At 40.4% G+C, this 22,867-nt stretch overlaps 1 long non-coding RNA gene across 2 annotated transcripts; it reads left to right on the forward strand.

The window, feature by feature from the left end:
• The first annotated feature begins 2,895 nt into the window (after positions 1-2,895).
• On the forward strand, positions 2,896-22,867 carry LOC118557181. 2 transcript variants are annotated; one of them, XR_004927683.1, is made up of 4 exons: positions 2,896-2,960; positions 21,198-21,950; positions 22,047-22,393; positions 22,467-22,867. It is a non-coding gene; the product is annotated as an uncharacterized LOC118557181 (long non-coding RNA). The 2 variants fall into 2 exon arrangements; XR_004927682.1 differs by having other exon boundaries at positions 21,198-22,393.

A 22,867-nucleotide genomic window follows, 5' to 3' on the forward strand; every position in this document is an offset into this window, starting at 1 on the left:
AGAGTTATTTATAAGACACATAAAGTGGACTGATGACTGGTTGTCAAAGTTGCACTGAAAGATTAAAGGAGACATAAATGGCTTCTTATGGATTACAGGACAAAAGCTTTTAACTTGGTGGTGAAGTTATGTTTATGTGCAATAACTGCCCTTGATGTACACACCACACATATAATTTTACTGGTACAGACGCTATAACGCAGAGACTGTTGGGGACAATTTAATCAGTTAAGAGAAAGAAAAACTGTTTCAAAAATGTGGGTTAAATAGTAAGTTTTCTTGATGGTGTGCAGCCATACTAAAATCATGTTCCCTACCTGGCTATAATATGCCATTTGCAATGAGCCTAAAGAACTAGGCTCATTGCAGTGCTGCTGGGAGAGCAGTCAATCCCTCTATCATACGCTGCTGAAAATATGGCTCGTGTGAAAACCTCCCTGATGGAGGATTGGGGAATCACTAATAAGGTCACATAATGGCCACTGACGAGGCTCCTAATATGGTTCCTTGTGTGAGAGAGCTAAAGCTTCAAAATTTTTGCATTGAACATGCAGCCAAATCTGATGGTGAAGAAGTTGCTTGACCAGTACCTTGTGCTCTTTGGCATCCGGCGCCATAGCATGATCTCACTGAAGGTAATATATTAACTTGAGCTTCAAGATATTAACCCTTTGTTGAAGCAATTGGCTCAAGTGGTTAAATTTCTCATGAAGCCTGATCTCACCATCACTATGCAGCATCTTGTTACAAACTCTGAAGGACCTAAGCTTCCTCAGGAAGTATAGTCTGCACTGACCCTTCTTGTAGACAGCTTCACAGTTGCCTCCCCGGTCCAGTTTGTTGTCCAGGTGAACACCAAGGTATTTATACTCCTCCACTTCTTCGTCCAGTATGGTAATAGTGTTGGCACTATTTCTATTTCTACTGAAATCTACAATCATCTCCTTTGTTTCCAGATGACAAGAGTCTGTCTTGCATTGGAATGTGAAAAGGAAAGGTGACAGTACAGTCCCCTGTGATGTCTGTGTTGCTGCCGACCTGGTTAGACATACAACCCTTTAATCTAACAAACTGTGGTTTGTCAGGTAGTCTCTGATCCAGGTGATTGTTGAGACTTCCACCTGAGTCTCCGCACTTTTTCCTGCTTCTCAGTGTTTGGTTCTGGTTCTAGGTATGCGGAGTAGGCTGGAGCCAGACAACCTTAGTGGTCTGGATGGTTGATACACTGATAAGAAGTCTGTGATGTATTTAGGTGCTAAGCCGGTCATAGACTAACAGAAGGATTTTAAAGTCTATTCTCTGAGATACAGGGAGCCAGTGTAAGGACTTTAGAACTGGGGTTATGTGCTCTACTTTCTTAGTCTTAGTGAGGACGCGGGCAGCAGCGTTCTGGATCAGCTGCAGCTGTCTGATCCACTTTTTAGGCAGACCTGTGAAAACACTGTTGCAGTAATCAATTTGACTAAAAATAAACACATGGATTAGTTTGTACAGATCCTGCTGAGACATTAGTCCTTTAGTCCTGGAAATGTTCTTCAGGTGATAGAAAGCCGACCTTGTAACTGTCTTTAGATGCTTTTGGAGGTTTAGGTCTGAGTCCATCACTATTCCCAGATTTCGGGCCTGATCAGTGGTTCCTAGCTGAAGCTGTGTGCTAACTTCTGATCCCTCCTCTATTGGTCCAAAGATTATTACTTCAGTTTTGTTTTTATTCAATTGAAGAAAATGTTGGCACATCCATGCATTATTTTCTTCTAGGCATTTACTCAGTGCCTGATCTGGTTTATAGTCACCTGGTGACATGGTGATGTAAAGCTGTGTGTCGTCTGCATAGTTATGGTAGCTGATGTTGTTTTTTATGATCTGAGCTAGGGGGAGAGTGTAGATATTGAAGAGGAGGGGACCCAGGATGGAGCCTTGGGGAACCCCATATTTAACTTTTGGCATCTTTTTGTAGATAGGAGATCACTAAGATCATTAAAAAAGTTTGATGTGGACTTAGGAGGCCTGTAAACATTCAGAAACATAGTTCATACCAGGCTCTTTACCTCCATTTTTGCATTTACTCACAATATTCTTGTTTTCTATAAAACTTACTTTGATGAACTGAATTATTTAAGTCTGAATAAAATCAAAAAGAGAAGAAATCTGTAAAGGGCGCATATAAACCAGCTATAAAGTATCTTTACATGTATTTCAGATGTTCCCCCTCTACCTTAACATCAGATTCTCCGAGTTAGACCTTGGCTGCTGTTAAAAGAGCAAGGTATGTTGAGCGACTTGATAAAAGCTAGATAGTCTGAAGTTAATGAGAGGAGAATTTCATTAAAAGTGGTGCATTTTTCACCCAGACGGTGACTGAAAACAGCTCTTCCAGCTGCATCTCTAAACGACATCAAAATATGTAGCTTTTTTGTGGCTTAGCAACCAATCTGTTGTTGTGCATTTCTTCCTTATTTTTAAACACTGACAACTTGCACAGCTCTTTGAATAATGATAAGAGGCAAACAGTTATAATGCTTGTATGTTTCTTAAAAGGGAACACATTAAAGCTATTCCTGCAGTTTTCTATTCTAAAATTTGAAGCTCAGATGAAGATTGATAACTTACGAGATGGCTTTGCAGGTATATTTGGATTTGTTGATTGTTTGCATTGTGATAAGGGTGGACATTTTACTGAAAAGGGTGTACGTTTTGTGTCTATGCAGCAATGCTGCAGCAGGGCAGAGTGACAATGAAGGGGAGAAAAAAAACAACATGATTGAGTGGGACATTGTATCTGCCACAATTGGGAGTTGGGGCCTCAATTGGGTGCGTGTGCGTGTGTGTCCACAGGGTATACCAATGTCTGAGTCACCCTCGACCTATTCTTTACTTCTTTATTGATATTCTAAACCAGCTTTCTCTGTTCCAACCTGAGCAGAGGTATTCAGGCTACGTGGATCCATGATGCTGAAGAGGTATGAGGGAAAACAGATTGGTCTATGGTTCTATCTGATACATTTTATTGAAATGTTCATTATTAAAAATAGATGTGGCATCATGTGTGTTTTTTTTTTTTTTTTGGTTAAAATAACCTCTATGGTTGTTTTTCTCATTTAATTTTTGCTTTTATAATTTTTTTCAGCTTTGTTTTTAACATTTTCACTGCTTAATGGAGTAAACTTTAGTTCTTTCACTTTTCTAATCCCACATTAGCTTATACAGATGCCCTGTTTGAATTTCCTGTTGTAAAATGCTCAAGCTGAATCCTAGCGCTCTTTCTTCCTTCTTTATTTGTGCTCTTTAAATTTTTTGTAATGATGTTATTATAAACAATGTTTGCTTTCATTTCTGATTTTCCACCTGTGCCGCTCCAATACTTCAAGCGTCCTCGTAAATTTTCTTTTCGGTGTATTTAATTTAGTAAATTTTTTGAAAAAAAAATCATGTCACAAAGTAGACCTAAAATATGCATGAAATTGGCCATTCCCCAGTCAGTTGAAAACTCTAAAATCTGATACTTTTCCAGTCACTGAAAAATCATTTAGATAGCAGGAAAACTAATTGGAAAGTAATACATCTGTGGTGGTTTTTGCAGTACAGTGCTCACAAAGGCCAAATAAATATCTGCTGATGCCTCTCACACAGTTTATGCAGGTTTCAGTTGCTCCCATCAGGACAAACACTAGAATTCAAATCACTGAATGCAATTGTTGCAATGATTCCCATGGCTTCTACAAACATATATAAAATAATGGGTCGCTTTTAAGTTTTCCATATGTCCAGACTGGTACTGTTATTGGTTGCCACTGGTCCAGCTTTGAATTTTCTTCGCTACAAGTTAATTAATAGAGATAACAATATAGAAGTGACTAGGAACAACAGCAACTCGATATCAAAGTGGAAGGCAATATAAAATCCCACTGTTAGGTAAGAAGGTAAAAGGTTTTCTCAGCTTTGCATTTGAGGGTAGACACTTTCAGTTCTGGCATCCTCCAGTTTGGGCTTTCAGTTTGTGTGGCAGGCACGGGGAGTGCGGTTCGTGCCCTATTTGGTCAACTGGCTCATCTGTGGCCCACCCCGAACTCAGGCAGGGTGCCTCCTATATCTGCGCCTTCTGGGCATGCTTACTGTTGCAGGACCCCTAGGAGTACAGTCGTTGTGGCTCCTTCAAATATGGTTGAAAGGTCTGTATCTGGACCCCAGACAGTCTGTGCAAGAGACGTGGTCCCTTTCACCTTGCCCTGGAATTACTAGCGGTGCACCTCACAATAGTGCTGAGATCATACAACACCACTGTTGTCTTTCATGTGAATCACCATGGGGGGAGCAAGGTGAGCAAGGTGAAGGAGGCTGTTGTCCTTGACCCAACGTGTCCTGGTGTGGGTGGCTCCACACTTTGCAAGCCTCAGGGCGGCCTACATCCTGGGCCTGCAGAGCTTGTCAACGGACTTTCTGTCTCACCAGTAGCTGCTTCCTTGGAAGTGGGTGCTTCACCCAGATTTAAGTTGCCTCTGGCAGACCCTCAGTAGGTCAGGAGTGGACCTCTTTGCCTCCAGGGACACAGCCCACTGTGATCTCTGGTTCTCGATGATGAACAGCACCTGTCCTCTTGCCCATTCTCCTTGATTTTTCCAACTGGCCTGATAGGGTGGGTAGGTAGGCTGCACAATGGCTAATGCATGTTCACCATCCACTACGGCCGTTTGTGGCAACAAGTGGGTGGTCTTTCAGAACTGATGCCATGGTGAAAAACTTGACCCGCTATGTTTTCCAGTCTCTGGCATACTTGACTTCCTTCAGGGGGCTTCTGCTAAGCGGCTAGGGGCGTTGCACACTCTGTCTGTGAGCGAGCAGTGTTGCTGGTGGAACCTTGATAGGTCAGGTGTTGCACTGTGGACTACAGCACCACATACTAAGGTGCCATTGGCAGTGGGTCACACCCAGACCCCTTCCAAACAACATCTGACACACTGGATTGTGGGGGTGATTGCTGGGGCTTGCACTCTACAGGGCAGACATCTGCCTCTGGGAGAGAGGTGCCACTCCAAGAGGGAGCTATCAACCTCATAGGCTGCCATTACTGAAGTGCTTCTGAATGGCAATTACTAGACAGCCTCCTGGTGTTCCTTGAACACCTTTGCCAAGTTCTACTGTGAATGTGTCCACAACCCAACCCCTATGGAACCACACCTTTTTAAATCCTGCTGAGGTATGTGTTACTGTAGCTGTTGTCTGTTTAGGTTGTGGATTACTCATGACCTTGTTGGTATGCGTCATCCAGTGCTTGAAGCACCCCCTCTGGCGGCCAGTAGGGATGAAATAAAATGAATGTTACAACTATAACTATGGTTCGATGAGTTCTGGATGTCCGCCAGAATGCTTGGTCCCTCGGAATCCTTGTGCTCACAAGAAGATTGCTGGGACTGAGCATCCAGTGTGATGTGAATACATAGACTCCAAAGCTCACTGGTAGGTTACAGGTGACGTTGTAGTCATTAGTCATTGGGTTAGGGTAAAGTGCCTTCATGTCCCCACACTTGAAGTCCACATTTCGTGTCATTAGCATTGTGTATACCTCACTGGTCATCCAGGGTTTCATCCAGGACCTTCTTGCTGCATGGCAACAGCGTTACCCACTGCGCCACTGTGCAGCCCATATTATACACACACACACACACACATATATATATACATACACACACACACACACACACACACAATGGTTACCTTCTCAGAGACAGAAGGTACCCATGTCAGTCCAGATTTCCTGACCCCTTATCCCTTTACCCAGATTTGAGCCTGGAAAGGTGATCATCATCAAAATAATTCAGTGAATTCTGGTTCACTGCAGAACTGAGTTAAAAAAAACAAATTCTTAAAGAACATGGAATGAGGCTGAATTAGTATGTGGTATGTGTTTCAACCAATTCACAATGCAAATACTAAGTTAAAGAAAACCATATTTGATGAAACAACTTTTTAAAGAATGATTTTCTCAGTAAAAATGAAGAAACTTTCAGAACGCTCGATTTTATCAATGCGATTATACCTCCGGTAGGCTAGGAGTCGCTGTGGCGATCGGTCGCTAAAATCAGTTAATCCTAAAGTTATACAAAAACACCACTAAATCGACATTCATAGCACTATCAAACAATGGTGGAGCAAAATGAAACAAACATTATGTTTGAAACAAACCGTAGTCACGTATCTGGGAAAAGCAGATGTTACCCAGAAGATAATAGCATTAGGCTGGCAGGCATTTGGCCCTAATTTTAAAAAGCGTACCAGATTATCTCTTTGTATCCTGAATATGCCGTCATTAAAGATTTCTAATTCTATTGTCGTGAAATGTGTAATTTGAGACTTCTTATTTCCTGCTGTCACCATGGTGAATCACATTATCTTTGTTCCATTGATGAGGGCTTCTGTCATGCTTGTGCTCAAACTTAACTCAGGGTTAATTGGGCACTGAGTTTAATTACCTGATTGATATCACCTGTTCTGAAACCTAAAATGCTGAGTATGACGGAGTGAATTAGAACTACATAGAGTTTATGCTTTCTACTCAGAGTAGGTCAGCCATTCTTTCTGAAATGGGGCCCTGATGTAACAACAATCTGATCCTGTACAGTCAACAAAACAAGACATGACTTCATCGTTGATTTCAAGAAAAATAAGCTAAGTCACACACCCCTCCTTATCAACAATACTGCAGTGGAGTGACTTAGCGGCATCAAATTCCTTAAGGTGGAGATGTGTGGTTTGTGTTATGACCAACCTAGAATGCCTGGAAGAGTGAAACACCTCCTGGGGGTGGATTTAGCTCCTGTGCCTAGCCCCATGGGCCATGTCTTGCTTCTGACTTAGCACTTTGATGAAATCTCCAAGAAATAGTAAAGAATAAAAACAATAAATCATTATTAATGAAACCATGAATAAAACTAATAATAGAATGTTTGTATAATGTGATATGCAATATTGTTTTGAATATTTTTTAGGGATAAAACAATTCACTGAGACAAATATCTGGATCACACATCAGCCTATAATAATAATAAAACTCTGCACAGCTTATCTCTGTCTGCACAGGTAAAGTTTTGAGATGGCGGTTGTGGAGTAGGTACTGTTTGGTGTGGGCAAAGTCTCAGCTATTTTAACTTCATCCATTACAGCAAACCTCTCAGCATTTTCTTTTCAAATGGTAGCAAGAAAGTAACTTCTTAAACATACAGTTCCAGAAGATACTATTGGTGTCAAACCTGCGGAAGTTTAAATATAAGGGTGTTGCTAACTATACCAGGCCTGGCGCACCCTCAAGCCAGAGTCCTTCTAAAGACCACAGCCATTCACTTTCAACGGCCGTGCAACATAGAGAGATGGATGATATAAAAACTGAGATTCTTCTTACCTTAAAAGCAGAAATTTCAGCTGTGGTAAAAACTTAAAACATGCCCTAATGGAAAATTTCAGCATTTTTTCTGTTTTTGAATTCCCTGTTTGCCTTGCCCTTGTTGGATACCTCATCAGTAACTTGAAAGTGCAATTCTGGGTCTGGCTTAACTATCGGGTTCTCTCATCTCCTGTTCCTGACAGACCTAGTTTATATAAGAACGTGGCACAGCTGACCAACTTCCTCTCTGCTTCAGATTCCAGCCAGAAAATATTGGAGAACTTCAACTCAGAGCGGAGTTCCAAACTTGTGGGCAAGTTTATTTATGTTCCCATCTATTCAACCTTCGAAGGAACTTAACCCTTTGGTGCATAGCGGTCACTTTAGTGGACAGCTACTAAAAAGTGAATAGCTCTTTAATGCATTGGTTTCTATGGTGAAACTGCAAATTAGCGTCTAGAATGCTCTCTACTGCCACACTCCATTGAGGTCAATTCAGTGGTCAGATTGAGAATTGCCTCCTTTTTAGGAGAGTGGAAATTGAATGTGGAGGGAAGAGATCCCATATTTTTCAGACATCTGTTTCCAGCCCATCTCAGTGATGGCATAGTGCAAAACACCAACTTGTATGCTCTCCAGAAAGGGAAAGGAACCTCATGCTATATGAACAGATTTTATGTGTACCAAGGCTCTGCAAGTAGTGGTCGCATCATTGGATTGGGAATGGCTAAAGATGTGGTCATGCGTCTTTGTGATGACATAAAACACAAAAATCATAAGGTGTTTTTTGATAACTTCTTCTGCAGCATTCCACTCATCAAGACCTTGAAAGTGCAAGGTATCTATGGCACGGGTGCCAATGGTGTCATCCTGTGCTGGCCAGTCCCCTGAGGACTGTTGTCAACAGATGGGTCAGGAAGGGGGAAAATGATGATGGTCCAAAAACCATTCACTGTGTTCCTTTACAATCAACACATGGCTGGGGTTGATCTTGTTGACCAATGTTGGGCAATGTACCCCCACAGATGTCAAAACAAGAGGTGGTACATCCAAGTGTTTTTTTAAATTTTTCGGATGTAAATGTAACTGATGTCTGGTCTGGAAAAGATGAGATTCCTCTTTTTCAAATCTTCTGTGGCTCATGCACTGATAAATTGTGGCACCCTCCATCAAAAAAAAAGAGGAAGACCAAGTGAAACCCCACAACCCATGAAGTGGAGATCAGTCACCAAAGTAGCCCGCGAGGTCAGGTTTGGCACAGGATATCACTGGCCCCAACTCACAGAGGTGAAACATGCAAACAGATGCCATGATGCTACATTCACACGGAAGCCAAATACATCTGCATGCAGTGCTGTCTGCCACCATGCCCTGGGTGCTTTGCAAAGTTTCATACAGCTTAGGTGTGAAAAGTGTTATGAGATGCAGAGACTAAAAAGACAGTTCATGTTTTCTTGCCACATGCTAATAAAAGGGCTTGGTTATACTGTCCAACATTCTTATAGAACTGTGGAGAGCCACTGTGATGTTTGTCCTGTAGGAGATGATTTTGTCACACTCAGGTTAAAGATTTTTGCCGATGAGTGTCATTGTTTTTTTTTAATTCAGTTCTTAACGTTGTGCCTATATAGTGTTGAAATTTAACCAAAATATGTTGAAATGTTTTTCAAAGCATAAAATGAAAGAGTTGTTTGTATATAGACAACAGAATACAAGATCATTCTTTTTTACAATAAATTCATGAAGTTTTATGTTGAGTGCTCAGGCGCACTTAGACCACTGCATTGGACATGTCTGTAACTACATGGAATACCGTTATTTTTGAAAACAAAAATGTTTAATTTTGTTTTTCATGTCCTAAGAAGAATAAAAACACTCGAGAAAAAAATCTTTCAAGGCTTTCATAATTCATGCGTCAGAGGGATTCCCTGTTTGTCTTGCCCTGGTTGGGTACCTCATCGTTACCTTCAAAGCGCAACTCTTAATCTATTTTAACTATCGGTTTCTCCGATCTCCTGTTCATGACAGACGTAAGAACGAGGCTTGACTAGCACATAAATTATTCTAGTCAAATCCGGGCCTACAGCCTTATGAAAAAGAACTACAAAGTAAGCGCTCTCTTCTCTCCAGACATTTTCATTAATTACGCGAGATCCAAGACGAACCAAGTGCACTGCATTCTAATGGTGGGGTATAGTCCCTCCCTTCAATCCGAGTTAATATGCAGTGGAGATCGGACATGAGTGTGCCTCGACTTTAAAGCTGAAGAAAAGATAAATTAAAGCTTCATAATCTAATCGACAAACCGATTGCTGAGAGCTGCTGTTTTTGATTCATACAGCTGCTCCCAATAAATCAGGATAATTTGGATGCTTTAGAATCAGAATCAAGTGTATTGCCAAGTAGGTTTGCACTTACAAGGGATTTGACTTGGTGTTGATGGTACAGACTATATATATATATATATATATATATATATATATATATATATATATATATATATATATATATATATATATAGAGAGAGAGAGAGAGAGAGAGAGAGAGAGAGAGAGAGAGAGAGAGAGAGAGCTATATACACAGTAGACTGTGCGTTAATGTAACACAGAAGGTCTGGAGATGCTACGTTGGTGTAGCTTGTAGGTCCCGAACGGGGGAGGAAGAGAGGCAGTGTCAATTGTCATTGGCAGCTCTTGACCTTGTTGATAAGGCTGGTAGCGGATGGGAAAAAAATTTTGTGCCGTGAGGTTTTGGTCCTGATGGACCGCAGCGTCCTGCTAGAGGGAAGTGACTGAAATAGTTTGTGACTGGGCTGCGAGGGATCAGCCACAATCTTCCCTGCACGCCTCAGAATCCTGGAGGCTTACAGGTCCTGGAGAGATGGAAGATTGCAGCCAATCACCTTCTCTGCAGACTGGATGACACCCTGCAGTTTGCCCTTGTCCTTGATGATGGCACCAGCGTACCAGATGGTGATGGAGGAGGTGAGGATGGACTCAATGATGGAGGAGTAGAAGTGCACCATAATTGTCCTTGGCAGGTTGAATTTCTTCAGCTGCCACAGGAAGTACATCCTCTGCTGGGCTTTCTTGGTGAGGGAGTTGATGTTCAGTTCCCACTATAGGCCCTGTGAGATGATAGTTCCCAGGAAGCGGAAAGACTCCACAGTGTCAATTGTGGAGTCACAGAGGGTGATGGGGATAGCTGTGGCTGAGTTCTTCCTGAAGTCCACAACCATCTCCACTGTTTTTAGAGCTCCAGGTTGTTCTCCCTGCACCAGGTCGCCAGATGGTCAGCCTCCCACCTGTAGGCGGTGTGATGTATTTATTATTGGCTTAATCCTGCTTCGCTACTAAAGGCCCATTTTTACCCCGGTTTAAGATTTGACAATAAATTAGGAATCATTGATCAGAGGTAGAACGGTTTAAATACATATTTAATTCATAGAAATTAAATATGGAGACAGAGTTACATTACCAATCGAGATCTTTCACCGCGCGGTCGAGAAGTCTGTCTGTCTGTCTAAAGTAAGTTTTACCAAGACATTCCTTTTATCAACTTTAAACTCCTCCTGCATGGCTCAGTGGGAGGATGACTGACCCCCTCTCCTTCTGACCAACCCCTCAGGACAATAAAACTCCATGTTTATCTTACGCTGAAGCAGGAAGGGACAGACCCCACTCTGCTTTACTCTGTAACCCCAACTAAGATATATTTTTAATTCTCAACAGCGGACTCGTCACCATCAGAGATAAGTCCGATGAGAGTGGTGTCATCGGCAAACTTTAGAAGCTTGACAGACTGATGACTGGAGGTGCAGCTGTTGGTGTACAGGGAGAAGAGCAGAGGAGAAAGAACACAGCCCTGGGGGGAACCAGTGCTGATGAGCTGTGAGTCAGAGACATGTTCTCCCAGCTTCACGTGCTGCTTTCTGTCAGACGGGAAGTCTGTAATCCACCTGCAGGTGGAGTAAGGCACACTCAGCTGGGAGTGCTTCTGAGCTGGGGTGATTGTGTTGAAGGCAGAGCTGAAATCCACAAACAGGATCCTGGTGTACGTACCAGCGGAATCCAGGTGCTGGAGGATGTGGTGAAGGGCCAGGTTGACAGCGTCGTCTGCCGACCTGTTGGCTCTGTAGGCAAACTGTAAGGGGTCCAGGAGGGGATCGGTGATTTATTTTAGGTGTGAAAGCACAAGGCGCTCAAAGGACATCATAACCTCAGAGGTCAGGGAGACAGGTCTAAAGTCATTAAGTCCAGTGGACCTTGGCTTCTTGGGAACAGGGATAATAGCGGAGGATTTAAAGCAGGTTGGCACGTGACATGTGAGGTGTTAGAAATGTCTGTGAAAACTGGAGAACCGCTTGACTATTTGAAACGGTATAGTACTATGGATTTTGCCACGGACTGTGACAGTTTATGAAGGGTATGAATAATTTTGGACATGACACTTTTTATTAAATTGTAAATAAAAGTTGAGAAGTAACATGTTCTTCTTTGTCTATAGAATATTGCCTTATTATTTCTTTCTTATTTTTTGGGACCCGCTTGTGTCATTTCCAGAGGTGGGTAATCCAGGTTCAATAAGTAAAAAGCCTGTACAGAGATTAGTTCCAATGATTTGCATTTCCAGTTCTACAAGATAGACTGGGACTAATGTTTAAAACATTGGTCTCAAACTCCAGTCTTCGAGGGTTGGTGTACTGCAGCTTTTAGATGCATCTCTTCTTCAACCCACTTGACTCCAACATGAGCTCATTAGCAGAGCTCTGCAGTTTGGCTGCATGCTAGTGAGGTAGTTTAGCTATTTTATTCAGAGGTGTAGGACAAGGGACACACCTAAAAGTTGCAAGACTGGTGTCTTGCAACTTTCCTTCAGGATTTGTCTACAAACAACATCAGGAAGGAATGGTCATATAATTAGACTATAAGTGGATTTCTTTCAGTAATTCAATTCAAAAGTGAAACTTGTATATTATAATCATGTATTACACACAGACTGATATATTTAAAGTATTTATTTATTGTAATTTTGATTATTATAATTGACAACTAATGAAAACCCAAAATTCAGTATCAGAAAATTTTTATATTATTTTACGACCAATACTAAAAAAAAAAGGATTTCCAGAAATGCTGGCCAACTGAAAAGTATTAACATGAAAATTATGAGCATTTACAGCACTCGATACTAAAAACAGCATAATTCTGCCCCCAGCCAATTTTTGAAATATTACACAAAAAAGGGGCATGTTGGGCATGGTCATCTGCTGGGATAAGCAGGGGGTTAATTAATTGGGGCTGGTCAGGATGATGGGGAGTGATAGATAGCTTAATTTAGAACTTTGAAACATTGAGAGTGACACTGATATTTTTGTTTAGGATGTCTTTTGAGGTGGAGATTTTTCACCTTCATCACTGTAGGTTGAGGGGAGGCTTTGTAGAGCCCAGTCGACCTGAGCCTTATCAGCTGGAAGCGCTAACTCAAGGTGCTGACTCAGTGATGACCAAAGCCAGTGCTGCTGATGCAGTGAAGGACAGAATGGGTCTAGCTTCTGAGTGGTAAAGTGATGTTAGCAGCATCATTGTTAATATGGGCTAACATTCAAAGAAGTAACACATTTTCAGAAAGTTCTAATTATCTCAAGTAAAGATAACCTAAAAAAGACTATCAATCAATGCTCACAACTCCAACTCCTTATTTGCTATGGGTGTGTGTGCCTGAGTATATATGTACGTATGTTTATGCATTGATTTAAACTTCTAAAACTGGCAGTGGTAAGGACCCATTAATATAAAAAACACCCAGATCACTAGCAGCATACCTTGTGTATCTATATCATTTTTCACAATGATTTTTTTATATTAGTAATAATAATTCACTCTAAAAATTGTTAAAACAGTAGAGATGTCTACATCAACTGGGGCATCTTAAGGACCAGATCACAACATTGGATTGCTTTGAACAATCACAAATGAGTAGAATTCACTCCTGCCATATATAGATTGAATAAGCATAAAAACTGCAAACTTTTATCTAAAAGCCTTCTAGCATTTGTAGTTTTGATGACATTTTTTTTCTTCACAAACTAAATGCAAGACAGTCTCAATGGTATCTCACTGCTTACTCAAATGCACACAAAAGGGTGCTAGCTTGCCAAGCTAAAAAACAAAGCAACTGTCTTCAAAATAAATCAACACTAAAAGTAGCAAGCTCTTTTACAACAAAAGCATAACACGGGGGTTGGTTGTTTTTTGTAGAATGAGTGTTTATATGATTATTTATCACACGTTTGGCTCCTACAGAATGGTCATTGACAGGATCTTGCTCAAGGGCTGTAAAATGCCAAGATCTGATCTGAACTGAACCGAAAACAAGACACAATGTCAAAATGTGAAAAACTCAACACTTTAGTGGCCAGTATTTGTCCTCTTCTTGATCTTAAACGGCTTCTGCTCAAACAATAAATTAAAATGTTGAAAAAAAAGTGTCAGACACTTTGGTGAGTAGCTTCTAAACACAGGCTTACAGATTGTGTTGTTGCACAATGTGGACTCAAAGGAGTTCCCTCGACCACTGAAATCGACTGACGTGTGTGTGGGTGAGTGTTTGACCGTTTGTAATTGTGGCTTTCAAAGAGAAGTGGACATGAACCAATGGTTTATTTAATGGTGTTTGAGGGGAAACAAAGCTGATTTTTCTTCTAAATGGTGCCACTTAGACACCAGAATCAAAGGGATTATACGATGAAAGAGACTGAAAGCCTTTGTGACAAATTAAGCAACAAGCCTGAAAACAGTGTTTACATGCAGACATGCACTGAAACAGGTTTCATTTCAGAGGACAGATGGGGCTCAAAAACACTCGCTTTACTGAAACACTGACACCCTACATTGCTTTTAATTTGCATGTATGGCATGTAAATTCCAAATAACAATATAGATCTTTAAAAGGTTTATAGCATTTGATGGTGCATCTACTTTAAGCAGATGAATCATTAAGAGCACTTCTTACAAAACTCAGATTTGCTAATTGTCTAATCAGCAGGTTAATAATTTTAGACACTGCAGCACAAGTTGCACATTATGTTAATTTATTTTATTCATAGCTGACTTGCAAAATTGAAGTAAACTAAACCAAAAATTCCATCCATCAATTTGTCTCTCCCATTATGAATCTATATTTTACCACCTATTTAATACCTGGTCACATGGTAGGTTTTTAGTTCCTAAAAACTGTAATTTTTCAGAGATACATTTCAAAGGGCTAAGACAAAATATATGTTTACTCTCTAATTTTATATCATATCTGTTCCACTATACCAAATTTAGTATCACTAATGCTTAATTTAACCTGTATTTTTAGACTTTGACTGAGACACAAGTTCTAAATTTACAATAGACAAGGACAAACACTGCAATTTATTTTTAAATTGTCTATCATCACAATAATTATTCATATATATAAATATATATATATATATATGTATATGTATATATCAGTGCATTTTTATTTAGTCTTTGATTGCTTTAAGGAATGTAAAATAAACAAACCAACAAGAACAACAAGTTCACTTTTCTGTCAACCCCTAAGGAGTTTAAGAAATTATTTGCACATGGAAATAAACCACAAAACAAACCAAGAATAGTTCCACAATTATAATTTCTAAATGCAAACATTTGGTACCTGTGTAAAGGTAACAAATGAAGGAATATTTTTTTTTCAAGAGGAATGACTACAGTGGATCCACTATACCTCTGCCTGATTCATTAGGGACGAAATCACCTGTAGAAAATGATTTATGCATTTCACCATAAACAAAGGAAAATCTTCTTGGAACATGTTACAACTCCTGATCAGTTTTTTTGTTTTTTCATGTTTCCATGTGTATTTTGAACTTTCATCTTAAACAATGAGCTCCAAGATACAATCCTGTTTATTTACATCCAAGGTTTTGTCTCTATAAATCAAGACTATGTGTCTTTTCATGTCTGTGTAACCTTTTTCTTACATAACATTTATATAATATTTTTCTATAGGGTAAAGCTCAGCTTAAATCGCATTGTTTTGATTATGTTTCTTATGTGTGTAAAACCACTACATGACTGAACAAGCAAGCTTGGAGCCATTTAGTAGATGCAACAAAATCCAAGAATTTGTGTATTTGGCTGTGTTTTCTCTAAATTCCTTTCTCTCCTTATCCCTGGGCATTGGTTTTCATCCAGTGCCAAGCTTCCTGTGACTTGCGCTACATCTTGTGTTTTATTATTTATTTATTTTTTGCTGTTTTCCCTGGTTACCAAGTAGGCACAGTGTGAGATGAATGTGCTTGTTTCCCTCGGCAATGTGTTTCCCAGACAAAGGAAGCAAGAGTCAAGCACAAGCAGCTTGTTCACACAGATTTAAAGAGAGAAAGAGAGAGGGAAAAAACCTGCATTCAGAGAAACTCACTTGGGCTTGCATACATACTATAATGAGTATGTCGTTGCTGAATGTGTCTAGAATCTGAAGGAAAATTGCTCTGAAAAATCACATGTTTGGAACTGTATTGAATGAGCTCTTAAAGAGGAAACAGGTGGCAACCCTCCACGATATTTACATTCAAACTTAAACCTTGTAAGTGCATATTTCACCATAAACATGCAGTATTTCATTTGCGATGCACACAAATGCTGGCACACTGTTATTGTGGTACTCTGGTATCAAAACAAATTTATAAGTAAAAAATGATATGAATTTACAATGTTTCATCAACTTGAACAAATTTTAGTCTCATAAGCATACCACAAGCCCATACATAGCTTTTCATTAATTGATTTTTTTGACGTTTAAGACAACTTCTGTGTGACATGATGATATGAACCTATGCGACAGTGGCACAGTTAGGGAGTTTGTCCTGCAATTGGCGTGATGCCGGTTCAATCCCCCGCTCTGATACAGTCGTTGTGTCCCTGAATTGCCTGCTGGCCCGGTGACACCGATGTATGGCAGCCTTGCCTCTGTCAGTCTACCACAGTGCAGCTATGGCTACTAACATAGCTCAGCACTGTCAGGGGGTGAATGTACACTCTGCTCCCTGTGCTGCTCTAACAATTATTCCATGATTTCCTGCACCTGTGCACTGCTACACCTGTGTGCTGCCTATATATTCCTGTCTCCTCCAGTGTGCAGGCGTCAGATTCTCAAAAACCGTAGTGTGAGTAGACCTTCCAGCATTCCTTGACTACCTTACTGTGAGTGACTGATTGTTTGGACTCCTGCCTGTTTGCCTTGTTAGACTCTCCTATTCGTTCTCAGTTTCTGGACATCGACCTGTACCTGTTGCCTTACTCTGCCAAGCCCTCATGTACTGTCTGTCAGTTGACCCTGCGGATCAAGACCATTCTCTCGTAACTATTTGGCTTAGATGGATCTTTACCTGGTTTTCATATTGGGACAAATACTGCCTCTTTACATGCTGCTGGGACCTTACCCTCAATCAAACTCGGTTATAAAAAGATCGCCATATGTAACTGTTTCGCATATACACTACACAACACTTTATTTCACTACATCTTGTCTCACTAATTACACGTGCAACATACACCATACATTTATACTGATAACAGACAGATAAATCGTTTTGTCTGGAAATGCCTTCCAAAAAATGCCTTAAACTTATTTTGGTTTTGTGTCCCTCCTTTTGTTGCAACTTTTGAACCAGGTTGTAACACTGACACAACTATCACATTAAACGGACAACTGAAGTGACAAAAATATTATTTTATCTTGTCAAAACCATAATGTAAAGTTCTACTATTGAAGCAGTTAATTAATATTCTGTATAATAGTTGTAGGTGAGGTTGATTTTACTCAAAAGGTACAATATAGATACTCTGTATCTATATTGTTTTCTGTATCTAAGGCTTTGTATTGTGTGAAGATTCAAAGTAGCACTTCAGGGTCTGTGTGTGTGTGTGTGTGTGTGTGTGTGTGTGTGCGGGGGGTCTCTGGTTGGTTGGCCCATCCCGTTCATGTTGGCCCCTTCTTTGGGTGCCAGGATGGGGTGTTTAGTACCAGAGTATGGACTGGGTACGTCAGGTTGTGGTCCCCCCCCCCCCCCCCCCCCCCAACATGTTGACTTTAGGGTTCACCTACCAGGTCTTCGGGTCCCTGGGGCCCATGGCTGGATCCGCTCCAGCGTGACTGGCTGCCAGCTGAGCTCGCTGGCTCGCCCCCTCGGCTCCCTGGGGCTACAGCGTTGTAGCTGTTGGGGGGTTTCCTGGGGGCCGTATCTCCTTTTCCCTTGATTGGGGGAGGCAGATTCCCTGTGTTGGCCCCATTTGAGCAACTTTGCTCTGGAGGTCCCGTTGGACGTCTGGGGTTTTGTTCCCCCAGGCGTCTGCCTGGGTGCCTTGTGGGGCGGGTGGGTGGGCTCTTCAAAACTACTGAGCATTTTTCTCTTGGATAAACCTTACATACACAAGCACACTCTCACAAACACATGCAGGTGCTTGGATCCAGGTACTTACTCACTTCTATGCAGAAAACCCCTATTATCTTCAGCTGTCACTTTATACATTCCATATTAAATAAAACTGTATATTCTTGCTTGTTTGATCCTGTAATACTTTATCGGTTCGTTTTGCTGTTCTTTTTATTTCTCTTTGCAGGTGAAGAGCAAGACTGAGTATGTTGTATCGTTCTCTCCCTTTTATGTCCTCATTCTCTTCTTTCCCTTTTTTTCTCTTTTTTGTCTTCTACCTTCTTGTTTCAGTGTCCCTTTAAGATGAAATATTCCCTGCATAGATAGAAAAAATAAGAACAATTCAGTGAAATCATTCCCATGTGCTGTGGTTCCCCTTCCACACTTTCCTTTTCCTGTATTTATTTTTATTTGTACATCGTACATATGACTCAGCAAAATCCAAGTCAATAAGTCTGAAGAAAGAATTTGATTTAGAATATGCAAATCAATAAAGAAAAGAAAAACCATTGGAAATAATATTAATCAGTTGCCTAATACTATTTGTGATGTCACCCTAGGCGAATATATATATAAGCTTGATAATGGATTTTATCATTATTAAATAGCTATAACAAAATGGCTAGACAGGTTGCAACACTATTAAGTTTTGTGTGAAGCACATCTAAACTGATTTTAGAGAAAGGTCTGGATAGCAGCTTTAATATGCATCATCATAAGCTGCAAATAGAATATGCAATGTAATCTTAAACATCAGCAGTAATTCATTGCTTCTACATGATACAGAAAACTAAATCATAGTGCCAGTATGTCCTTACCTGAGACCACCCCAAGTGGCATTCAACCATAACTAATATGTTGACTTATTTATTGGTATTAAACATACAGACATTAGCACAGGCTCTTTTAACCATAGAACTGTCAGCACTGGACACACTATTTCATCCAGATAGGAGAATCAAGCTGCAGGGTCTGTTTGGATTAGATACAATTTCCACATTTTACGTTTCAGATTGATGAAACTGGTACACATTTACTTTTCAGTTCCCAAAATGTTCCCTGTAAGTTCATATCATAGACTCATAGTGGCAGAATTTGCTTATTAATTACTTCTCTTGTAGCACATATGGTACTATTGCTTACACACAAAGAGCAATAAGTGATTGATTACAGTTCTAATCAGCAGATGAGCAGCAGCTGCTTTCCTGGTTTCAGGAGCAAACAGACAGATGTTAAAAGAGCAGGGGGATAATATGCTCTGGCGTGTGCTCGATTAATCTCTCTTTACCTGTTCCCTAATAATTTCTCTCTTCTCCTTGCCATCCAAGTGTTGTCTCACCTCTCTATGACCCCCTTATTAATTCACCCAATTCAGAAAAAAAAGGTTATTCTCATCTTTAAATTGTTTTTGAAGGTGACATTAGTCATGCTCAGCATGACCCATTGCTTCTATAGTCTGTCTTTCTATTCTCCTTTATTTTCATTGTGTTATCTTAGTCAGGCCATATCTAGCTCTCAGAATCTTTATTACAGTGCAGTTAAATAATTTCCTTCTGGTAGTTCATAAACAATTTGATTATTGAACCGAGAAGCTACCAAAAGCTTTATTTAACAAGTCATTTTATTAAATAGTGGATTTAACCCATTTAACCTTCTGAAAATAAATAAAGTAATACAATGCATGCAAGAATAAATATTACTGCAGACTAAAAATGACAACTATAAGACAACAACAAACTACTATATTATATCTACTGTATGTATGTATGTATGTATGTATGTCAATGACGTGTGGTTAGGGTCATGGTTGATCTTGCACTTACTCTATCTGAATCAACTTTATGAATAAATGATCCCACTACAGCAGATTATTCACCATTTCACAGCAAGAGCTGACTTATTTGGTAGCACTGCCAGCTAGCAGTCACACGTTCTTCCTTCCATTCCATTTGCCAGTGTCTGAGAAAGTTACCACTGCCCTGGCATGGTAACTACTGCTGCTTTAAATTGAGCCAGTCTTAGCTCTCATCTTATTGGCAGCTGTTAACATGTTCAATTAAATTTTATTTATATAGTGCCAATTCACAACACATGTCATCTCAAGGCACTTTACAAAGTCAAATTCAATAAAATCTTCCAGACAGTTTGGTCAAAAACTTTCCTATTTAAGGAAACCCAGCAGATTGCATCAAGTCTTGACAAGTAGCAGTCATTCCTCCTGAATGAGCGTGAAGCCACAGTGGACAATCGTCTGCATTGTTGGTGTCTTTGCAGTAATCCCTTATACAGAGCATACATGAAGCAATGATGGAGAGGAAAACTCTCCTTTAACAGGAAGAAAAATCTCCAGCAGAACCTGGCTCAGTGTGAACGGTCATCTGCCTCGACCGACTGGGGGTTACAGAAGAACAAGCAGAGACAAAAAATCCCAGAAGCACACACTGATCTCTTGATTATTAAGGGATTTATATGTGAGAAAGATAATTTTAAATTATTTTTTTTTATTTAAATGGAAGCCAATGAAGAGAAGTTAAAATAGGATAAATATGATCTCTCTTTTTAATTTTCATCAGAACTCTTCCTTCGGCATTTTGGATTAGGTAGGTTATGTTTCATATCCCAGCATTCTTTACACATACAAACTATACCTCACATGATACACATTTGACTTACCCTTACTTATAAGTCAATGTGCTGATCCTTCTGGACAAATGTTACTATATGTTATTTTTTTTTAGATGTGCTTCTTGTCTTGTTTTAGTTATAAAACTATCTCTATCTCAATGCAGATTACTGCAAGGGAAGAAAGCTGTTCTTGATCAGTCCTGTCTGACTGTATGTCTTGATTATTTTCAGTGCTAAAAATAGGCTCTCCACTGACACTGTCGTAGCAAGTGTGGTGACCACCCACTGGTGTAACTTTTTTGCCTCAGGAATAGTTTGAATGAGATCCTTCTGGGCCAAAGAATTTACAAAGCTGTCCAGGAGATTTTCATTAATTCCTCACTGTTTGTGAGTAATACAGTCTGATGAGATCCACACTTATTTACAAAGCACTTTAAAACAACCATTGCTGTGACAAAGTGCTGCACATATAAAAGACGAAACATTTAAAACAAGGAAAAAGAAACAATAAGAACATATAGTTAAAAACAATAATAGAATCAATAAAACTCAGTTAAAACAAAAATGTTCATGTTGTGTTGAAAGTCAAGGAATAAATATGTGTTTTTAAAAGAGCTTTGAATGTGAAGGGGCTCATCTGATGTTTAGAGAAAGATAATTCCATAGCCTTAGAGCAGCAACACTAAAAGCTATGTCCCCTCTGAGATTCATGTTAGACCTTGGTGCCTCCAGGAGCAGATGATCGGCTGACCTGAGGCATTGAGCAGGAGAGTAACAGTGGAGCAGATCAGAGAGGTAAGTTGGAACAAGACCATGTCAACTTTTAAAAACTAGCAAGACCATGTCAACTTTTAAAAACTGTCAATATTTTTTTCATCAAATGTTTGGATTATTTTCGGCTGTTATACGTAAGTAAGAATTGGTTCAACTGAAAAAGTGGGATTGAATATTGGAATATTTCTACTGTGTGGATTAGATGTGTGCATTTAGTTAGACACTTAAGACATACACAGGCCCTCACAACAACCAGTTGCATGTGTTTGATGACTGATGATGTAATTTACATCATCCAATACCTTAGGAACCATGTTGGTATCCATATACTTACTGGGCCTGTCACAGCTGCTTTAATCATATGTTGAAGTAGAGTCATTAATGCCTCAATCAATCGCTTGTGCTTAAACATTTGGAGTTGCCATTGGCATAATCCAAATTATTATGTGGGTATCTAAATTACTGCCATTTATTTGGTAAAGTAGGATTGTTAAGCACCCTCACAGAAATCAACAAAAATGTCCGGAGAGAAGAGAGCATGCACTTTGTGTCAGGGTTCTCTGTGTTTCCATGCTCTAACTCTGCTTCACAGGTGGCTGCAGTTGACTGGTGGGCATGGCCCACACCTGCTGCTCATCAAGGAGCTTTCATCTCAGGCTTTATAAGGAGTTCAGAGACAGCTGGAAGACGCCAGAGTGTTACCCCGTCGTGGTATGCCTAGGCCTCTGATCTGTCTCCAGTGCCTCGTATCTGTGAGTTCTTGGAAACCCTGTTTATGGACTAACTCTGTCACCTGTTATTCTCCAGTCTTGTCGTGTTTGGATTTACTCACATGTATTGGTGTCGTGCTCAGTGAACAAGCCTTCAGAATCCCCACCGCTCAGATTTCGCTCTGGCATCTCCTCTCATGCTCCCTTGGTGGTGCCAAGCCGGGCGTGAGAACCGCTTCCTGGATTCACCTGGTTCACCTACAAACCCTCCAGTTCTTCCAGCTGCTCCTCCTGCCAGCCGTTTCAGTGGTGCTGTCCGGACCCCTTGCCAGCATTCCATCTGTCAGCCCTCCAGTCACTCAGCCACCTGTTTCCATCAGTGAGTTACAGTCACAGAGTTCCCACATTACTCATCCCCCCCGGATAGGTCTCCCCAACCAAACGGTAAGCGGCGCAGCTTCTGTCACATTTCCCCCTGGTTCGATCCTCAGCAAAATGATCCCCTTTCTTTTCGCAGTCGTTCCAGCTCTGACATTCAGACCTCGCCTGTCACACACACTGTGTGCTTTTGCATTATTGAGCCTTAAAATAAAAATCTTAAAAATGTTTCTGCTTCTGTCTGTGGCTGCATGTGGGCCAAACACTTAAAAACCATGACACTTTGTAGTTCCTTTTTGGGAAGCTGTAGGTTCGGGTTTGCCTCGTATCATTCATACGCATACCCATCACGTAATGATGTCGGAATTAAAGGCTGCCCGAATTCAGCACATCAGTCTGAAGCTCCTTTCCTCCCCACGAGTTCTTACTGTTGAACCCATGAAAGGTCAAAGAACAGGCGCTAGAAGCTATCATTTAGGGTATTTCGATGGGACCTGTGTTTTCGACTGCTTTCTGTACAGCCGAACACAAACTTCAGGT

Source organism: Fundulus heteroclitus, chromosome 22 (genome assembly GCF_011125445.2).
Source record: "Fundulus heteroclitus isolate FHET01 chromosome 22, MU-UCD_Fhet_4.1, whole genome shotgun sequence".
NCBI classification, from domain to species: Eukaryota; Metazoa; Chordata; class Actinopteri; order Cyprinodontiformes; family Fundulidae; genus Fundulus; species Fundulus heteroclitus.